Source organism: Macaca mulatta, chromosome 2, assembly GCF_049350105.2.
Source record: "Macaca mulatta isolate MMU2019108-1 chromosome 2, T2T-MMU8v2.0, whole genome shotgun sequence".
NCBI lineage: Eukaryota > Metazoa > Chordata > Mammalia > Primates > Cercopithecidae > Macaca > Macaca mulatta.
In genome coordinates, this window is record NC_133407.1 from 96,559,952 (window position 1) to 96,581,221 (window position 21,270).

The 21,270-nt window shown below is 43.9% G+C and overlaps 1 non-coding gene across 1 annotated transcript in view; it reads left to right on the forward strand.

Moving 5' to 3' along the window:
• The window catches only part of LOC114676176 (uncharacterized), a 44,102-nt gene that overhangs the window by 17,423 nt on the left and 5,409 nt on the right, over positions 1 to 21,270 (forward strand). The window contains exons 2-3 of the transcript XR_013413734.1: positions 4,233 to 4,424; positions 7,737 to 8,161. This is a non-coding gene — a transcript (uncharacterized LOC114676176). The remainder of the gene's footprint in view (positions 1 to 4,232; positions 4,425 to 7,736; positions 8,162 to 21,270) is intronic.

A 21,270-nucleotide genomic window follows, 5' to 3' on the forward strand; every position in this document is an offset into this window, starting at 1 on the left:
TGGGTTTTAATGAAACCATCTCTCCTCTTTTACCTGAATGAAAGGAGACATGGGACTTTCTACAGGTACGGTAGCCTCACAATTCAGTGCTGGACTTCCAGCCAAGATGGCACAGTGGGCTCACGCTGTGGCCTCCTCTCTCTGTTCTAAACACACAGCAATCAGGAATAAAATAGAAAAAATGATAAACAAAAGGACATAGTTGGGCCCCAGCCAAAATGACTGTCTCTGTGTACCAGAAGCAGACCAGAAATGCAAATTGGTGAGTGGGGCCGGGGACCTGCCGGCCTCGGGGTCTGGAAATAGCAGTAGCTGCCAGATGCAGAGCTCCTGGTAAGGGAGCTGAAGTGCTCCATGCTACAAAGGGGCCAGCAGCCAGGCGTCTGGAGAATGGGTGGGGAGGGGGGAGGGGGAGCGGAGCCAGTTGTCCACAAATAGCTTGGGGCTTGAGTTGTGGGAAGGTGAGGACAGATTCTTGACTAGATGCTGAGCTAAGCCACCCTCTGGCTACGTGCTTGTAGCTGTGATGTCCTCATGCCGGAACAGAGTGGAGCCCTGCAATGCTATTGTAAGATCTGGTTCTCAGCTGGGCCTGAGGTCCTAGCTCAGGATAGTTAGAGACAGAGTGAGAAATAGATGTAAAAACAAGGTAGAAAACGCTCCAACTCACTGTAAAGTTGTAAGCCAAAATAGATGAGAAACAATGGTAAGAAAAACAGTCAATAAGGCCGGGCATGGTGGCTCATGCCTGTAATCCCAGCACTTTGGGAGGCCGAGGTGGGAGGATCACCTGAGGTCAGGAGTTCAAGACCAGCCTGGCCAACATGATGAAACCCCATCTTTAGAAAAAAAAAAAGAAGAAGGAAAGATAAACAGTCAACAAAATCACCATGTGGAATATGAATTCGCTGTAGATTAAATTAATTTTGTGAAAGTCTTACAAAGAATTAAAAATGTTTAGGGTGCTAAAAATAGCAAATGAAGGCTTAATAGCCATTGGAAATTAACACGACATGAATGAAGGCAGATCAAAATGAAACAAGAACAAGTAGATGTGAAAAGAATCAATTAGAAATCTTAGAAATGAAAAGTTTGTTCATTAAAAAAAAGCTCAGTAGACAGAATAACCTAGACACAAAAAGAATTAGTGAGTTAGAAGACAATACTTAGGAATTAACATGAATACAATACACAGAGACAAAGATTAAAAAATATAAAAGCAGTTATGAGACATGAAGGACAGCTTGTATGAAGGACTATGTATGTCTAATAGGAGTTTCAGAGGAAGAGAATAAAGGGAATGGCAGTGAAACAATATATGAGGAAATAGAAGCTGAGAAATTTCCTTGGGGAAATTGCAGAACATCAAGGGTAAAGAGAATAAAACCTTACAATAGACCTGAGAAAAAGACAGATTTCTTAAAAAGTAACTTCTGGGCCTCAGCAAAGACTGAGGCTGGGGATGAAGGAGTAGTATCTTCAAAGTGCCAATTGAATTTTTTTTTTTTTTTTTTTTGAGACGGAGTCTCGCTCTGTCGCCCAGGCTGGAGTGCAGTGGTGCGATCTCCACTCACTGCAAGCTCCGCTGCCTTCTGGGTTCATGCCATTCTCCTGCCTCAGCCTCCCTAAAAGCTGGGACTACAGGCGCCCGCCACCACGCCTGGCTAATTTTTTGTATTTTTAGTAGGGATGGGGTTTCACCGTGTTCGCCAGGATGGTCTCGATCTCCTGACCTCGTGATCCGCCCGCCTTGGCCTCCCAAAGTGCTGGAATTACAGGAGTTAGCCACCGCGCCCAGCCAATTGGATTTTTATACCCAGCTAACTTGCAGTTGAAATTTAAGACAAAAGGGGTCATTTCAGTACATGTAAATTGCAGCCTCTCATTGAAAGAATTATTATAGGATATACACTTCAGGAAGAAAAATGAACCAGAAAAAAAGGGGAGAGCACATGAAACACTGTTAAGCATAGAAGTAGATAAAACACATTGATAAATTTAAATGAGCACTGACTACAACAGAAACTCCTTTATTTTTTATTTTTTATTTTTGAGACCAAGTCTCACTCTGTCACCCAGGCTGGAGTGCAGTGGCATGATCTTGGCGTCCTGCAACCTCTGCCTCCTGACTTCAAGCTATTCTCATGCCTCGGCCTCCTGAGTAGCTAGGACAGGCTTGGCTAATTTTTGCTTTTTTGTTTTGTTTTGAGATGGAGTCTCGCTCTGTTGCCAGGCTGGAGTGCAGTGGCGCGATCTCGGCTCACTGCAACCTCCGCTTCCCGGGTTCAAGGAATCCTCCTGTCTCAGCCTCCCAAGTAGCTGGGACTACAGGCACCTGCCACCACGCCCGGCTAATTTTTGTATTTTTAGTACAGATGGGGTTTCACTATGTTGGCCAGGATGGTCTCAAACTCTTGACCTTATGATCCGTCCGCCTTGGCCTCCCAAAGTGCTGGGATTACAGGCGTGAGCCACTGTGGCTGGCCTAATTTTTGCATTTTTAGGAAAGACAGGGTTTCACCATGTTTGTCATGACCTCAGGTGATCCACCCGCCTCAGCCTCCCAAAGTCCTGGGATTTACAAGCATGAGCCAAAAACTCATTTAAACTTTTCATTTTTATTAAAGATATACATACACATGTTTAAAAACTCAAATAACTCTGCAGGGCTTATGTGGGAGCCAGCTTCTGGTATGGCCCCAGTGATCCTCACCTCCTGGTGCTCATGCCCTTGTGTCACACCTTTCCACAATGAATAGGGCTGATCTGTGTAACCGGTAGGGTAGTGCAGAAAATAATGGTGTGTGACATCTCAGCTTAAGTGACGACAGACATTGTAGCTTCCACCTGTTTATTATTATTATTGTTATTATTTTTGAGATAGGATCTCACTCTGTCGCCCAGCTGGAGTGCAGTGGCATGATCATGGCTCACTGCAGCCTTGACCTCCTGGGTGCAAGCGATCATTCCACCTTAGCCACCTGAGTAGCTGGGACTAGAGGAATGCGTCACCACTCCCAGCATATTTTATTGTTGTTTCAATCAGCTATTGTTATTTCAAGAGTAATAGAGAACTGATACACTCACTTATGAAAGTAGATACAAAAGTCATAAATAAAATATGAGCAAAATGAATTAGCTAGCCTATTTTTAGAGTTTAATACTAGAATATAAGAAAGTTTAACTTAATTTATGAATACTACTCATCATATTAAAAAATTAAAGGAGAAAATATATTATCATCTTAAGAGATGAAGAAAAAGTCATTTGATAAAAAATTATATCCATTCATGGTGAAACTTAACCAAATTTGGAATAAAAGGAAGCTTTTTGAACATGATAAAGGTCACCTATCAAAAATCACCAGCAAACAAACTCACATAGCACAATTCTTTTTTTTTTTTTTTTTTGTGAGATGTAGTCTTGCTCTGTCGCCCAGGCTGGAGTGCAGTGGCGCAATCTCAGCTCACTGTAACTTTTGCCTCCTGGGTTCAAGTGATTCTCCTGCATCAGCCTCTTGAGTAGCTGAGACCATAGGCACCCACCACCATATCTGACTAATTTTTGTATTTTTAGTAGAGATGGGGTTTCACCATGTTGGTCAGGCTGGTCTTGAACTCCTGACCTCAGGTGATCCGCCTGCCTTGGCCTCCAAAAGTGCTGGATTACAGGCATAAGCCACCACGCCCAGCCCAGAAGCATTCTTTTAAACTCAGGAGTAAAACAAGGATGGCTGCTCTCATCACATCTTTTCCACATTGGAGAACCCTAGCCTATGCAATAATATAAGAAAAAAAGGTACAAGAATTGGAAAGGAAGAAATCCAAACGTGGCTAACCTCAAAAACATAACGTTGATCAAAAAATCACTTTGTAAAATGACATATAGAATGTGATACATTTTACATAAAGTTTGAAAATGTAATAGATATGTAGTTACATATATTTTATATAGTATAAACATACAGGAGAAAGATAAATGTCAGAATTCCATAGAGCTGGGTGTTGGGTGTTTGGATGTCAGATACGTTAGTGCTTTACTTTTTTGTTTGAAATATCATAGTAAAAGGCATAACAATCCAGATTTATGTAACTTAGTTAAGAAAGAATTGCCTCTGAGCTCCTTGTGTGTGCAAATTTCATGATTCTGGGGTTCTTGGCTTCCCTGTCCTGCTATATTGTGAACTCCCTGAGCTTAGGGGCATTGTCTTTTTTTGCTCTTCATATTTCTAGGGCCTAGCATGGTATAGATGTTCAACCTGTGTTTGTTGACTGACTGCCTGACTGAGTGAGTGAATGGAGAAAGAGGGAAATGCAAAAGAAGGAAGGAGAGGAGGAGGATGGATATGAACTTTGAGACAATGCTTTGACTGCCTGCATCTGACATGGACTTGTATGGAAAGAAGCAGATGGGTTTGAGCAAAGGTAGGGAAATTAGCTCAGACTTCAGGCATGATTAGAGGGAGAAGTCTAGGATGTTTTGTGAGCCTCCCAGTAGAAGGATGGCATTGATGGCATCACCACCTAGGTAGGGAACCCAGAAGGACGTGCAGGTTTAGGAGGATAAGTGCAGTCTAATTTTAGACAGGGCTGTGAGAACTCCAGGTTTAAACATCCAGCTTGTACTAGGATATGTGGGTCTAGCGCTTGGGAGAGAGGCTGGGGCTAGAAATGGTGACTCTATTGTTATAGGAGAAAGGTGATCAGTAGCATGGTAACCCATAAGCTTCTCCAGGGAGAGCGGGGAGGATGAGGATAGGAGGAGGCTGCTGACAGAGTCGTGGGGAGCATCAACATGTAAGGACTGGGCAGAGGGAAATAACTCAGGTAAGGAGGCTGAGATGAGAGTCCAAAGAAGTAGGAGAGGAACAGGAGAGGCAAGGAAAGAAAGCTTCAGGAGAGAGTGAGTTCAGTGGGGTCAGATAAGGAAAAAAGGTGAAGAAATATAAAAACTGAAAAGTGTCCTTTGAATTTGGTAAACGGCAGTCACCTGTGGCCTTTGCTGGACGAGTTTCATTAGAGAAGTGGGAGGAGAGACAGGTTGTGCTGTGTCATCAGTGGTGTTGAACTAAATGTGAGTAAATGCACAAGACTGAATATTGAAACCCACTTTTTTTCAGATGGCTGGCCTTGAGGGGTGGAGAGAGGTTGGCTAATGAGATCATGGGGTGGATGTGGGGGATAGGAGATAGTTGACTCAATAAACTAAGAGAATGAACCTGAAGACAGATTTAATTGTGGGAGAGGCCAGTTATGGTGGCTCATGCCTCTAATCCCAGCACTTTGGGAGGCCAAGCCCAGGAGAACCGCTTGAGGCCAGGAGTTCAGGACCAACCTGGGCAACACAGTGAGACCCCTATCTCTAAAAAAAAAAAAAAAAAAAAATTGTGGGAGAAAGGAGAAATAATGGATGAATAAGGTTTTGGAGGAAATGGAAGAATGTACAAATACTAGCAATACTGATTAGTCCTGCTAATACTGTCACTAGCAAACACTTACAGAGCCCCTACTATGTGCTGAGAGCTTTTCTAAGTACTTAACGTACATTTGGCTTATTTATTTATTTATGTGTTTGTTTATTTTGAGTCAGAGTCTCGCTCTGTTGCCCAGGCTGGAGTGCAGAGGTTCAATCTTGGCTCACTGCAACCTCTGCCTCCCAGGTTCAAGGGATTCTCAGGCCTCGTCCTCCTGAGTAGCTGGGATTACAGGCACCTGCCACCACATTTGACTAATTTTTGTATGTTTAGTAGAGACAGGGTTTCATCATATTGGCCAGGCTAGCCTCGGACTCCTGACCTCAAGCGATCTACCCGCCTCAGCCTCCCAAAGTGCTGGGATTGCAGGCGTGAGCCACTGTGCCCAGCCTCATTTATTCTTCCTAACAATCCTATGAGGTAGGTGCTATAATCACCTCATTTTACTGATGATGAAACTGAGGCACTGAGAAGTGGAGTAATTATCATCATTACTATGTATTGGACTCTCTTTCTTTTTTTCTTGTTTTTTTTTTTTTTTGAAACAGAGTCTCACTCTGTCACCCAGGCTGGAGTGCAGTGGTGTGATCTTGGCTCACTGCAGCTTCAGCCTCCTGGGTTCAAGTGATTCTCCTGCCTCAGCCTCCTAAGTAGCTGGGACTACAGTGCATACCACCATGCACGGCTAGTTTTTGTATTTTTTTTAGTAGAGACGGGGTTTCATCATGTTGGCCAGCCTGGTCTTGAACTCCTGACCTCAGGTGATCCACCCGCCTTGGCCTCCCAAAGTGCTAGGATTACAGGCATGAGCCACTGCGCCTGGCTGAGCTCTTTATATTGATCAGATACTACATGAAGAATTCACAAGTCTTACTCCTGACAACTCTGTGATGTATTCGGAGATGAGTTTTACATAGCAGGTAGAGCAAGGACACGGCGAGAGGCAGTGAGAACACAGATGGAGAGTTTGCCTCAGTCTCTGATTCTGGAGGGAGGGATGGATGTGGGTTCAGAGATGGTTGCGGACTCCAGGGAGGGATGAGGAGAAGGCATTAGGAATTTGAGGCCTTGTCACAACCACTCTTAACATTTTGCTGTGTTTCTTTCCAGAACTTTTTTTTTTTTTTTCTGGGACAGAGTCTCGCTCTGTCTCACCCACACTGGAGTGCAGTGGCGAGATCTCGGCTCACTGAAGCCTCCACCTCCTGAGTTTCAGCGATTTTCCTGTCTCAGTCTCCTGAGTAGCTGGGATTACAGGTGCATGGGACCACACCGGCTAATTTTGTAGTTTTAGTAGAGATGGGGTTTCACAATGTTGGCCAGGCTGGTCTCGAACTCCTGACCTCAGGTGATCCACCTGCCTTGGCCTCTCAAAGTTCTGGGATTACAGGCATGAACCACCATGCCAGGCCTCTTTCTAGAACTTTCTTTAAGAATCCATAGGCAAGTGTATATGCATAACAGTGAGAGGTCAGTCCTTCCTTCTTTCTGATGGAGAGGATAAGAGTCAAAATAAACAAACCCAGAAGCTGGGGTTGGGGTGGGAGTGGGACCTCCTGGCATCACTGAGGGGAGCATTTAACAAATGGGTGCCCAGTGAGTGGCCCAGTTGTCTGAGGAAAATGGTGTGGGCTATGAAAACTCCCTTTGGCCGGGCGCGGTGGCTCACGCCTGTAATCCCAGCACTTTGGGAGGCCGAGGCGGGCGGATCACAAGGTCAGGAGATCGAGACCACGGTGAAACCCCGTCTCTACTAAAAATACAAAAAATTAGCCGGGCGCGGTTGTGGGCGCCTGTAGTCCCAGCTACTCGGGAGGCTGAGGCAGGAGAATGGCGTGAACCCGGGAGGCGGAGCTTGCAGTGAGCCAAGATCGCGCCACTGCACTCCAGCCTGGGCGACAGAGCGAGACTCCGTCTAAAAAAAAAAAAAAAAAGAAAACTCCCTTTGTGTTTAGAGTGTGTAGAAGACCAGCCCGCAGGTCCCTGAGAGAGGATATAGGAGAGATGGAGGTGAGTGGCTATGACTCCAAGAAGGGGAAGGGGTTGGACTTTGTCCTGACCCTACACCTGTGGGTCAGCCTTGGGACCCTCTTTGACCCTTTGAAGAACCCACAGGAATTGATGGAGCCAAGCACCCAGTCTGTGCCTTTACCTTTCAGGCCTGTTCTCCAGAAGCAAGATCACTGCTTTGATGAAGATGGGCTCCTGCTGTCCAGGCCCTTCACTTAATAATGTATTGGAAATATTTTTCTATTTCATTTAGTGTTTTGCTGTGCATCAGGATGTTTGGTGGACACTCCATTGTGGATGGACCCTGGCTTCTTGCCCAACTGCTTATGCTGGAAATGCCCACCAGACTGGACCTCCCTGGAGACCAAACCCAGTCCATCTTGGGAGCTGGCCAGTGCCACATCCTCCCCCTCTTGCAGGGACCAGCTGAGTCATTTGCTCCATCTCGCACCTCTCAACACCTTCCTGTGTGGCGCTGGGCCACCTGTGGAAGCACTGGCATGCCTTGCTACCACAGCTCGCAGAAGTTATGGAGAAAAGGAGGCCCACACAGACTGAGAAAACACCAAGGTAAGGGCATGGCTGGGATCCCAGTGCAGGATCCCCGTTCTTCTGCAGTCACAGTCTTGGCTGAACTGAGCCCTTTCCTCCCAGTGTTTGGCTTGGATGCTAGACCAGGTGAGTCAGCCGTCCTGGCGCACTCCTTCGAGCTGAAAGTCACATCCAGATGGGGCTTTTGCCAGAAGGGTAGAATTATCGATCTCGTCTTCCCAGCCGCCTCTCCGAAACTAGGTCCCGGAATGTGTCCTGTGGGGAAGTGGGCAACGACAAGCCACAGGAGCTGACACAGATCAGCTCTAGGCAGCCCGGAGCCTCACGTCGCCACCCAGGGCCTGGGCCCTCAAATGAGAGACACGCTTCTCTATGTGTCCTCAGATTCTTGGGCTTGAGTGTGCACCTCCCAGAGGATGCCAGATAGACCTGGTTGGCATCCTAGCTTTGTCACTGGCCAGTTGGGTGACCTTGGCCTTACCTCTCTGGGCCCTCAGAGATGAATTATTCTCATGTTAAAAATGGAAAATGTTGTCTGACCTTATGAAGATAAAAAGGTCAATGCATATAAATAGAATAGGGCCTTAAAACTGAAATTTCCACTAGACACCAATATGCACCATAGATGTGAAGATCCAAAGTGAGAGCCTGAGTTACCTTATGGACGATTTTCTATGGAAAAATCAAAAAATCTGATCTAAGAGTTTGAAACCCCTTTCCCACTTTGAGACTCTGAAAATGTAGACAGAGAGGTGATGGGAGGATGTTGTATGGCGGATGTCCTTGAAGAAAGCTGTGCTGCGAGTCCCATCCTGGGGACAGGTGAGCTCCTGCTCCCTTATCTCACACTTGGTAAGGGTGAGTGTCTGTGGGGCAGCTTCTTTAAGAGTCTAACATAAGGCCGGGCGCGGTGGCTCATGCCTGTAATCCCAGCACTTCGGGAGGCCAAGCCGGGCGGATCATGAGGTCAGGAGTTTGAGACTAGCCTAGCCAACATGGTGATACCCCGTCTGTACTAAAAATACAAAAATCAGCTGGGCATGGTGGCACACAACTGTAATCCCAGCTACTCAGGAGACCGAAGCAGGAGAATTGCTTGAACCCAGGAGGTGGAGGTTGCAGTGAACTGAGATTGCGCCGTTGCACCGCAGCCTGGATGACAGAGCGAGAATCCATCTCAAAAAAGAAAAAGAAAAAATAAAAAGAGCCTAACATGAGACCTCTACAACTGGGGGGCGGGGTGGCCTAGGGTCTAGTTTCCCCTGGTAAATCTGAAGGGTGACAGGAGTGCTCACCAGCTGCTCTGGTGGGGCTGCTGCCACCTCACCGGGACCAGCCTGCACCCCTAGAGTTTTTTCTGGGTTAGAGAGGCAGGAGAGTTTCTTCTTAACAGAGGTAGGTCCCATGGCAGAGAAAGCCTGCAAGGACTCCATGTCTTGAGTCTATGTAGAGGGATCCTAGTGGGAGAAGGTTGGAACTGAATGCCTAGGGGCTGAGGATGGGGTCTCAGATGACCACCCGAAATGAAATTGGACTTGAGGCACATCCATAGATTAGAGAGCACTTTGGGAGAAAGAGACTGGAGCCGGCACTCAGCTGGTAACTTGAGTGGAGGGGGTGTAAAAACAGAGGCAAAATTTAACATCTGCCGGCCAAGACAGTCTGAAGCCAACTCTATGGTAACTGGCTCGGGGAGGTCAAGTGGAAAGAGAGAGAAGACCAAGCCCTCTGCATTGTCTCCACTGGAGGTTCCCAGCTGGCCAGGCCTACGCTGGGGGAAGAGAGAAGAATGTAAGGTAAAAATAAGCTCAGAGTGTTGATGAATACCTCACATTAACATTCCAATTTCTGACTTGAGACTGTGTTTGCAACTAAAAGCAACCACAGACTATTCTAAGCATGAGCAGAAAAATCTCAGGCCTGCTGAAATTGGCATCCAGGCTGGGGAGGGAGTCCCATTCTGAACAATTATGATGCAAGGAAATAGCACACTGGTTACTTAAGGCTCAGCAGCTTGGCAGCTGGGACACGCACAGCAATAGCTCTTTGTCTCACTGCTCCACTCACCTGATGGTCTTTGGTTCACAGACTACTCTTTCTCTAGCTCATAGGTTATTCCTTGAAGGATGTTTATCTGAATATCAAGGTCAAGTTCTCTTAGCAAACGCCACTTCTTACCACTGATTATCTTGAGCCTAAGTTCCCTAGAAGTCAGAGGGGCTGGGCGTGGTGGCTCACACCTTAATCCCAGCACTTTGGGAGGCTGAGGCGGGTGGATCACCTGAGGTCAGGAGCTCAAGACCAGCCTGGCCAACATGGTGAAACCCCATCTCTACTAAAAATACAAAAATTAGCCATGGCGGTGGGTGCCTGTAATCCCAGCTACTCGGAAGGCTGAGGCAGGAGAATCACTTGAACCCTGGAGACAGAGGTTGCAGTGAGCCACGATCGCACCATTGCACTCTAGCCTGGGCAACAGAGCAAAATTCCGTCTCAAAAACAAAAACTAAGAAGTGAGATAACCTCCTTGATGGATACTATCCTGAGAGAGAGAACATGACATGTTTTTTTCTCTGTTCCAGACAGGGGCAGTGTTACCCAAGAATCAGGCCGGAAGATGGAACCAGGCAGGCTGGCTGCTGCCTCTTAGAAGTCATGTGGCCCCATGGACAGACTTCAGCTCTCTGCCCTACTGGCTGGTCACCTGTAAAACAGTCGATAGTAATACTGTGTATCTCACAGGGTTAAGAGTATGTAATAAAATTGTCTATTAGGTTGAACTCTAGGAAATCCCTAACACTCAACCATTTTTTACGCTACAAAAAAAGTTTCTAATGATTCATCCAAATATGTAAAAAATGCTTTGCGACCTCTCCATTGCTAGTTATTGTGTTAAACGAAACAAAACAGCAGTAACAACAAAATTTTTCCATCCATGCTCAGAATAATGAGTCTCCAGAATTCTGTTTCCAGGAATGTCTCAAGGAGCCTGGTGAGTTGTAAAGTTGCCATGATCAACAGCTCAAGGCCTGTGAATGCTCAAGACCTTCCTGGTTCCCTTGCTAGATCTCCCCCGTACTCAGAGAGCTCACTGTCTCTCTTCTGGGCCTCACTGCGAAAAGCAAGTACAACCTGTGCCTCAAACACAAAAACCTCTCAATCATATTCTGAAATTTCACTACACTGTGTCTAATAGGTATTGATTGTATTCATCCTGCTTAACACCAGGTGCACCCTCTCAATTCTAAGGACTCGCATTTTTCTTTGGGTTTGAGAAATATTCATTTATTCTTTTTGTTTTTTGAGACTGGATCTTGCTCTGTCACCCAGGCACCAGTGCAGTGGTGCCATCATGGCTAACTGCAGCCTCAACCTCCCAGGCTCAAGCAATCCTCCCACCTCAGCCTCCCAAGTGGCTGGGACTACAGGCACAAGCCACCACACCCAGCTATTTATTTATTTATTTTTTTGTAGAGATGAGGTCTTGCTGTGTTGCCCAGGCTTGTCTTGAACTTCTGAGGAATTCTCCTTTCTTGTCTTCCCAAAGTGTTGGGATTACAGCCTTGAGCCAGCATGCCTGGCCTATTCATCTATTATTTTAAAAATATATAACTCGGGCCAGGCATGGTGGCTCACACCTGTAATCCCAGCACTTTGGGAGGCCAAGACGGGTGGATCACGAGGTCAGGAGCAATCCTGGCTAACACGGTGAAACCCGGTCTCTACTAAAAATACGAAAAATTAGCTGGACGTGGCGACGGGTGCCTGTAGTCTCAGCTACTCGGGAGACTGAGGCAGAAGAATGGTGTGAACCTGGGAGGCAGAGCTTGCAGTGAGTCGAGATGGGGCCACTGCACTCCAGCCTGGGTGACAGAGTGAGACTCCATCTCAAACAAACAAAAAAAAAAAAAAAAAAAAGAAGGGAAAGAAATGGTCTAATATATATATCACTTGTCAGGTTGATAAATTTGACTATATAAAAATTAAAAACTGTGTATGAGAAAAGACTCTATAAATGCAATAGAAAAAAGATTTAAAGAGGAAGTTTACAGAAAAAGTGTCCCAAATGTCTGATAGACCATGAAGGATAATCAGCCTTAGCAGAAATCAGGGTCATGCAAATTAAAATTATAATGAGGTATAATTTCTCACCTATCAGATTGGAAAAGCTAAAAAGTCTGAAAATAATAAGTATTGGTGAGGATAAGGGAAAATAGGAAGAGCCGTATACTGCTCGTGGGAGTATAAATAGAAGAGTAATTTGGCAGACTTTAGTAAAATAGGAAATGTGCATATCCTATCATCTTATAATTCTTCTAGGTATACACTTGGAGAAACCCTCACTCATGTGCAGAAGGCGATATGTACTATTATTATATTGTTTCATTGTTTCATGATGGTAAAAATTTGGAACTACTGCATAAGTCCATCTATAAATAAAGCACTATATAAAAATGTGGTATAGCTGTACAGTGAAATGTTCTATAGCAGTGTGCAGAAATTAACTGACTCTTTATAAATGTGGAGAAAGCCAAAACTTATAGTGCTGAGTGAAAATAGCTAGTTGCAGAACCCTACATACAGTGTTATTACTTAAAGCCACATACAAAGCCATCATATATATTATATACATTCTTGTATTGTGTATTGTATTGGAAAAGTATATACAAATTTATGATGATGGTTGCTGCCCTAAGGGAAAGGGAGGAGATTAGGGTCAGTAAGACCGTTAGCCTTGTCCATAATGTTTTATTTCTTTTAAAAAATTAATTGAGCTGAGCACAGTGGCTCATGCCTGTAATCCCAGCACTTTGGGAGGCCGAGGCAGGAGGATCACCTGAGGTCTGGAGTTTGAGGCCAGCCTGGTCAACATGGTGAAACTGTCTACTAAAAACACACAAGTTAGCCAGGCATGGTGGTGCGCACCTGTAATCCCAGCTACTTGGGAGGCTGAGGCACGAGAACCGCTTGATCCCGGGAGGTGGAGGTTGCAGTGAGCCGAGATCATGCTACTGCACTCTAGCCTAGGTGACAGAGTGAGACTCCATCTCAAGAAAAAAAAAAATTAATTGAAGCACATTTAGTAAAACAATAAATTGTCAGCATTGATTGGTGGTAACATAGTATTATATTATTTACTGTTCTATTTTGTAACTTTAACATTAAAAAAATTCTCTCTATTCTGTTTTCTTTTTCTAGAACATCCATTAGAGGGATGTTGGAACTTCAGAATGTATTTTTCATATCCCTTAAATATATTAATTTATATTTTTCTTCTCATGCTGCATTCCAGAAGGGTCTCTCAGCTCAGTTTTCCAGCTCAGTAATTCTTTTTTTCTAGCCTCCTTTTTTTTTTCTTTTATAATACTGTTTTTATCATATTGTTAAAATAGTCACTGGTCAGTGTTTGTGTTTACAAAACCATTTTTGTTAAGACTTTATCCCCTCTTTTGTCCATCTATGTGACGATGTTAGGAAGAAATGAAGTGGCCCGGGCGCAGTGGCTCACACCTGTAATCCCAGCACTTTGGGAGGCTGAGGTGGGCGGATCATAAGATCAGGAGTTCGAGACCAACCTGACCAATATGGTGAAACCCCATCTCTACTAAAAACACAAAAATTAGCCAGGCATTGTGGCACATGCCTTAATCTCAGCTACTGAGGAGGCTGAGGCAGGAGGCTCACTTGAACCTGGGAGGCGGAGGTTGTAGAGAGCTGAGATTGCGCCACTGCACTCCAGCCTGGGTGACAGAGTGAGACTCCATCTCAAAAAAAAAAAAAAAAAGAAAGAAAGAAAGAAATGGTCTATCATATATATGTATACACACACACACACATATACACACACACACACATATACACACACACACATATACACACACACATATACACACACACACATATACACACACACACATATACACACACACACACATATACACACACACATATTTTTGCTATATGCTTATTAGAATGTCTGAGGTAATAATCTTAAAAATGAACAATACAAAGAGATGGTAACAGGAACTCTCATATACTGCTCAAGAGTATGCAAAATGGTATGGTCTTTTTTTTTTTTAATTTTACTTTAAGTTCTGGGTTAGATACGCTGAACATGCAGTTTTGTTACATGTGCCATCGTGGTTTGCTGCACCTATCAACCTGTCATCTAGGTTTTAAGCCTCACATGCATTAGATATTTGTCCTAATACTCTCCCTTTTCTTTCCCCCCACCCCCACAACAGGCCCCAGTGTGTGATGTTCCCCTCCTTCTGTCCATGTGTTCTTATTGTTCAACCCCCACTTATCAGTGAGGACATGTGGTGTTTGGTTTTCTGTTCCTGTGTTAGTTTGCTGAAGATGATGGTTTCCAGCTTCATCCAGGTCCCTGCAAAGGACGTGAGCTCATTCTTTTTTATGGCTGCATAGTATTCCATGGTGTAGATGTGCCACATTTTGTTTATCCAGTCTATCATTGTTGGGCATTTGGGTTGGTACCAAGTCTTTGCTATTGTAAACAGTGCTGCAATAAACATATGTTTTCATGTGTCTTTATAGTAGAATTATTTATAATCCTTTGGGTATATACCCAGTAATGGGATTGGTGGGTCAAATGGTGTTTCTGGTTCTAGATCCTTGAGGAATTTCCACACTGTCTTCCACAGTGGTTGAACTAATTTAAACTCCCACTGACAGTGTAAAAGCATTCCTATTACTTCACATCCTCACCAGCATCTTTTGTTTCCAGACTTTTTAATGATCGCCATTCTAACTGTCATGAGAAGGTATCTCATTGTGGTTTTGATTTGCATTTCTGTAATGACCAGTGATGATGAGCTTTTCTCTTTTTTTTTTTTTTTGAGACAGAGTCTCTGTCGCCCAGGCTGGAGTGCAGTGGCACAATCTTGGCTCACTACAAGCTCCGCCTCCTGGGTTCACGCCATCCTCCTGCCTCAGCCTCCCGAGTAGCTGGGACTACAGTTGCACGCCACTAGGCCCAGCTAATTTTTTGTTTAGTAGAGATGGGGTTTCACCATGTTATCCAGGATGGTCTTGATCTCTTGACCTTGTGATCCGCCCGCCTCAGCCTCCCAAAGTGCTGGGATTACAGGTGTGAGCCACCACGCCTGGCAATGATGAGCTTTTTTTCATATGTTTGTTGGCCACATAAATGTCTTCTTTTGAGAAGTGTCTGTTCATATCCTTCACCCACTTTTCTTTTTTTTGAGACGGAGTTTTTGCTCTTGTCATCCAGGCTGGAGTGCGATGGTGCGATCTCGGCTCACTGAAACCTCTACCTCCCCAGTTCAAGTGATTCTCCTGCCTCAGCCTCCCGAGTAGCTGGGATTACAGGTGCCCACCACCACGCCTGGCTAATTTTCATATTTTTAGTATAGTTGGGTTTCACCATGTTGGCCAGGCTGGTCTCAAACTCTTGACCTCAGGTGATCCGCCTGCCTCGGCCTCCCATAGTATTGGGATTACAGGCATAAACCACCGTGCCCGGCCTCCTTAACCCACTTTTTGATGGAGTTGTTTTTTTCTTGTAAATTTATTTAAGTTCCTTGTAGATTCTGGATATTAGACCTTTGTCAGATGGATAGATTGGAAAAGTTTTCTCCCATTCTGTAGGTTTCTTGTTCACTCTGGTGATAGTTTCTTTTGCTGTATAGAAGCTCCTTAGTTGAATTAGATCCCATTTTCAATTTTGGCTTTTGTTGCAATTGCTTTTGGCGTTTTAGTCATGAAGTCTTTGCCCATGCCTATGTCCTGAATGGTATTGCCTAGGTTTTCTTCTAGGGTTTTTATGGTTTTAGGTTTTACGTTTAAGTTTTTAATCCATCTTGACTTAATTTTTGTATAAGGTTAAGTCTAACTTCTTCTTCTTTTTTTTTTTTTTTAGATGGAGTTTTGCTTTTGTTGCCCAGGCTGGAGTGCAATGGCACAATCTCAGCTCACCGCAACCTCCACCTCCCAGGTTCAAGTGATTCTCCTGCCTCAGCCTCCTGAGTAGCTGGGATGACAGGCATGGGCCACCACGCCTGACTAATTTTGTATATTTAGTAGACACAGGGTTTCTCCATGTTGGTCGGGCTGGTCTTGAACTCCCGACCTCAGGTGATCCACCCGCCTCAGTCTCCCAAAGTGTTGGGATTACAGGCATGAGCCACCATGCTGCCCGCCTAACCTCCACCTCCATTTATTTAAAAAAATATTTTTTTTCTAAACTCCTTAAAAAAAATTTTGTCGTAGAAGACTTCACATTAGATCTCTCCCCTTAACTAATTTCTAAGTGTGCAGTACCTAATTGTTGACTGGAGATCCAATGTTGCACAGCAGATCTCTAGAGCTTATTCATCTTGTTTGACTGAACCCTGATGCCTACTGGTTAGTAACTCCCCCAGTCCCTGGTAACTGCCATTCCACTCTTCGATTCCATAAAGTTCACCATTTTAGATACCTCATATAAGTGGAATCATGCAATGTTTGTCCTGTGACAGGTTTTTTTTTTCACTTAGCCTAACATCCTCAAGCTTTATCCATGTTGTCCCATATTGCAGAATGTCCTTTTTTTTTTTTTTTTTTTTTTTTTTTGAGATGAAGTCTTACTCTGTCACCCAGGCTGGAGTGCAGTGGCATGATCTCTGCTCACTGCAACCTCTGCCTCCAGGTTCAAGTGATTCTTCTGCCTCAGCCTCCTGAGTAGCTTGGACTACAGGCACGCACCACCATGCCCAGCTAATTTTTGTATTTTTAGTAGAGATGGGGTTTCACCATATTGGCCAGGCTGGTCTCGAACTCCTGACCTCATGATCCACCTGCCTCGGCCTCCCAAAGTGTTGGGATTACAGGAGTGAGCCATCGCGTCCGGCCAGAAAGTTCTTCTTTTTAAAGGCTGAATAGTATTTCACTATATGTATATGCCATATTCTCCTTATATATTCATCTGTCAATAGACATTAAGGTTGTTTCTACATCTTGCCTATTGTGAATAGTGCTGTAGTGAACATAGGAGTGCTAATATCTCTTTAAGATCCTGATCTCAATTATTCTGGAAATATCCAGAAGTAGGATGCTGGATTATATGCTGGTTCTAGTTCTAATATTTTGAGAAACCTCCATACTGTTTTTCATAGTGGCACCTGCACCATTTTGCATTCCCATCAACTGTGTGCAAGAGTTCCGATTTTTCTACAACCTTGTTAACACTTATCTCTTCTGTTTTTGGTAATAGCCTTCCTGATAGGTGTGAGGTGATAGCTTATTGCTGTTTTGATTTGCATTTCCCAGATGATTTGTGATAATTAGTGCTCAAATAGGGATTGAACATTTTTTCACATACTTGTTGGCCATTTGTATGTCTTGTTTGGAGAAATGTCTATTCAAATCATTAGCCCATTTTAAAATCAGGTTATTAGTTTGTTCGAAACTATTGAGTTGTAGAAGTTCCTTATATTTTTAATTTTATTATATTTTATTTTTGAAACAAGAGTTTCGCTCTTGTCACCCAGGCTGGAATCTCAGCTCACTACAACCTCTGCCTCCTGGGTTCAAATGATTCTCCTGCCTCAGACTCCCTGGTAGCTGGGATTACAGGTATGCACCACCACACCCGGCAAATGTTGTATTTTCGGTAGAGACAAGGTTTCACCATGTTGGCTGGGCCAGTCTGGAACTCCTGACCTCAGGTGACCCTCCTGCCTCAGCCTCCCAAAGTGTTGGGATTGCAGGCATGAGCCACCGTGCCTGGCTCCTTATATTTTTTAGAGATTAACCCCTCACCAGTCATATGGTTTGAACATATTTCCTCTCATTTCATAGGTTGCCTTTCATTCTTGATTCTTTCCTTTGCCATGCAGAAGCTTTTTAGTTTGATGTAGTCCCACTTTTTATATTTGCTTCTGTTGTCTGTGCTTTTGGTGCCATATCTGTGAAATCACTGTGAAGATCAATGTCACAAAGATTTTCCTCAGTGGTTTCTTCTAGGAATTTTATAGTTTCCTCTTTCTTTTCTGATTTTATTTAACTGTTTTACCTTTTTTTCTGAGTTAGTCTAGCCAAAGATTTGTCAATTTTCTTTATCTTTTCAAAAACCTAATTCTTAGTTTTGTTCATTTTTTTCTTTTCTTTATTGAGACGGAGTCTCGCTCTTTTGCCCAGGCTGGGGTGCAATGGTGTGATCTTGGCTCACTGCAACCTCTGTCTCCCGGGTTCTCCTGCCTCAGCCTCCCAAGTAGCTGGGATTACAGGCATGCGCCACCATGCCTGGCTAATTTTGTATATTTTTAGTAGAGATGGGGTTTCGCCATGTTGGTCTGGCTGGTCTTGAACTTCTGACCATAGGTGATCCGCCCACCTCGGCCTCCTTAAGTGCATGCTGGGATTACAAGTGTGAGCCACCGTGCCCGGCCAATTTTTTTGTATTGTTTTTCTTTTTTCAATCTTATTTATCTGTGCTCTAATCTTCAGTATTTATTTCTTTCTGCTAACTTTGGGCTTAGTTTGTCATTTTTTTCCCAGTCAGTTGAGTTGTGAAACATATGAGATGCAACAAAAGCAGTCCTAAGAGGGTATAGTGATACATGCTGACATTTACAGTTACAGTAATTATTGATAGAAAAGCATTTACTATTGCCATTTTGTTAGTTGTTTTCTGATAGCCTTGTGGGTTTTTTGGTCTGTCTTTTCTTCCTTGCTGTCTTCCCTTATGTTTTGTTTATTTTTTTGTATTGCTATTCTTTGATTCCTTTTGTGTGTGTGTGTGTGTGTGTGTGTGTGTGTAACTTCTTGTTTTTTTTGTTTTTGTTTTTTTTTTTTTGAAGACGGAGTCTCGCTGTGACACCTAGGCTGGAGCGAAGTGGGACAATCTCGGCTCACTGCAACCTCCACCCTCTGGGTTCAAGTGATTCTTCTGCCTCAGCCTCCTAAGTAGCTAAGATTACAGGCATGCACCACCATGCCCAGTTAATTTTTGTGTTTTTAATAGAGGTGGTGTTTCACCATGTTGTCCAGGCTGGTTTCGAACTCCTGACCTCAGGTGATCCACTTGCCTCGGCCTCCCAAAGTGCTAGGATTACAGGGGTGAGCCACTATGCCTGGCCCTTGTGTAACTTCTATAGGTATTTATTTTGTAGTTACCTTGGGGCTTAGGTAAAATATTTTATAGTTATGACAGTTTATTTTAAGCTGATAATTTAAGTTTAATCACGTACAAAAACTTTACACTTTAACTTCTTCCCCCATCACACTTTATATTATTATCATAATTTACATCACTTCACTGGGTGCATATGCCAAGGCTTGAATGTTTGTGCCATCAGAAACTCATGTTGAAACCTAATCCCCAGTGTGGCAGTATTTGAGAGGTGGCGCCTTTAAGAGGTGATTGGATCATGAGGGCCCTGCCCTTCAGAATGGATTAATCCATTATTAGGTTAATGGATTAATGGGTAAATAGATTATCACAGAAGTGGAACTGCTGGCTTTATAAGCAGAGGAAGAGAGACCTGAGCTAGTGCTCTCAGCCCCCTCACCATATGATGTCCTGTACTGTCTTGGGATTATACAGGGTGTCCCCACCAGCAAGAAGGCCTCCACCAGATGTGGCCCTGTGACCTTGGACTTCCCTGACTCTAGAACTTTAAAAAATAAACTTCTTTCATTTATAGATTACCCTGTCTCAGGTATTCAGTTATAGCCACAGTAAGTTGATGAAGACAGTATCTTTTAATATATTTTTGGTTATAGTTCTTTTTTACTTTCTTTCTCTCTTTCTTTCTCTCTTCCTTCCTTCCTTCTTTCCTTCTTTCCTTCCTTCCTTCCTTTCTTCCTTCCTTCCTTTTCTTTTTTTTTTTTTTTAGACAGGGTCTTGCTCTGTTGCCTGGGCTGGAGTGCAGTGGTGTGATCTCGGCTCACTGCAACCTCTGCCTCTGGGGTTCAAGCGATTCTCCTACCTTGGCCTCCCCAGTAGCTGGGATTACAGGCACATGCCACCATGACTGGCTAACTTATTATCCTTTTAGTAGAGATGGGGTCTCACCACATTGGCCAGGCTGGTTTCAAACTTCTGACCTCAAGTGATCTGCCTGCCTTGGCCTCTCAAAGTGTTGGGATTACAGGCGTGAGCCACTATGCCTGGCCGGTTATAGTTATTTTCAATGCTTTTGTCTTTTAACTTGTACAGGAGAATTAAAAGTGATTTCTCTACCACCATTACAGTAATACAGTGTTCTATATTTGTCTATACATTTACCTTTACCAATGAGTTTCATACTTTCTTTTAATACCATGTTGCTATTTAGCATCCTTTCATTTCAACTTGAAGAACTTCCTTTAACATTTCTTTTTTTTTTTTTTTTTTTTTTTTTTTTTTTGAGACGGAGTCTCGCTCTGTCGCCCAGGCTGGAGTGCAGTGGCCGGGTCTCAGCTCACTGCAAGCTCCGCCTCCCGGGTTCACGCCATTCTCCTGCCTCAGCCTCCTGAGTAGCTGGGACTACAGGCGCCCGCCACCTCGCCCGGCTAGTTTTTTGTATTTTTAGTAGAGACGGGGTTTCACCATGTTAGCCAGGATGGTCTCGATCTCCTGACCTTGTGATCCGCCCGTCTCGGCCTCCCAAAGTGCTGGGATTACAGGCTTGAGCCACCGCGCCCGGCCTCTTTAACATTTCTTGTAAGGCAGGTCTAGTGATGAACTCAGCTTTTGTTTGTCTGGTAGTCTTTATTTCTCTTTCATTTTTGAAGGACAGTTTTGTCAGGTATAGTATTCTTGGTTGGCAGTTTTTTTTTTGTCTTTCAGTGCTTTGAATGTATCATCCTACTCCCTTCCTAGCTCAGTAATCCTTATAAATTGTAATTATTTTGTTATCAGCTCATCTGCTTAATTTTTTATTTCTATTAAAAAATATTTGAGATGCCTTATTGACTTTTTTTTAAAAAAATCACAGCTTGCCTAAATTTGTTTTTGTTTCTTGGTTATTAGACCTTCCCTTATTCTTCCAAGTATTTGCTTTTTTTTTTTTTTATTTGGAGATGGAGTCTTGCTCTGTCACCCAGTCTGGAGTGCAGTGGCGCAATCTCGGCTCACTGCAACCTCCACCTCCCAGGTTCAAGCGATTCTGCTTCCTCAGCCTCCTGCGTAGCTGGGATTATAGGTTTGTGCCACCACACCCAGTTAATTTTTTTATTTTTAGTAGAGACGGGGTTTTTCCATGTTTGGCCAGGCTGGTCTCGAATTC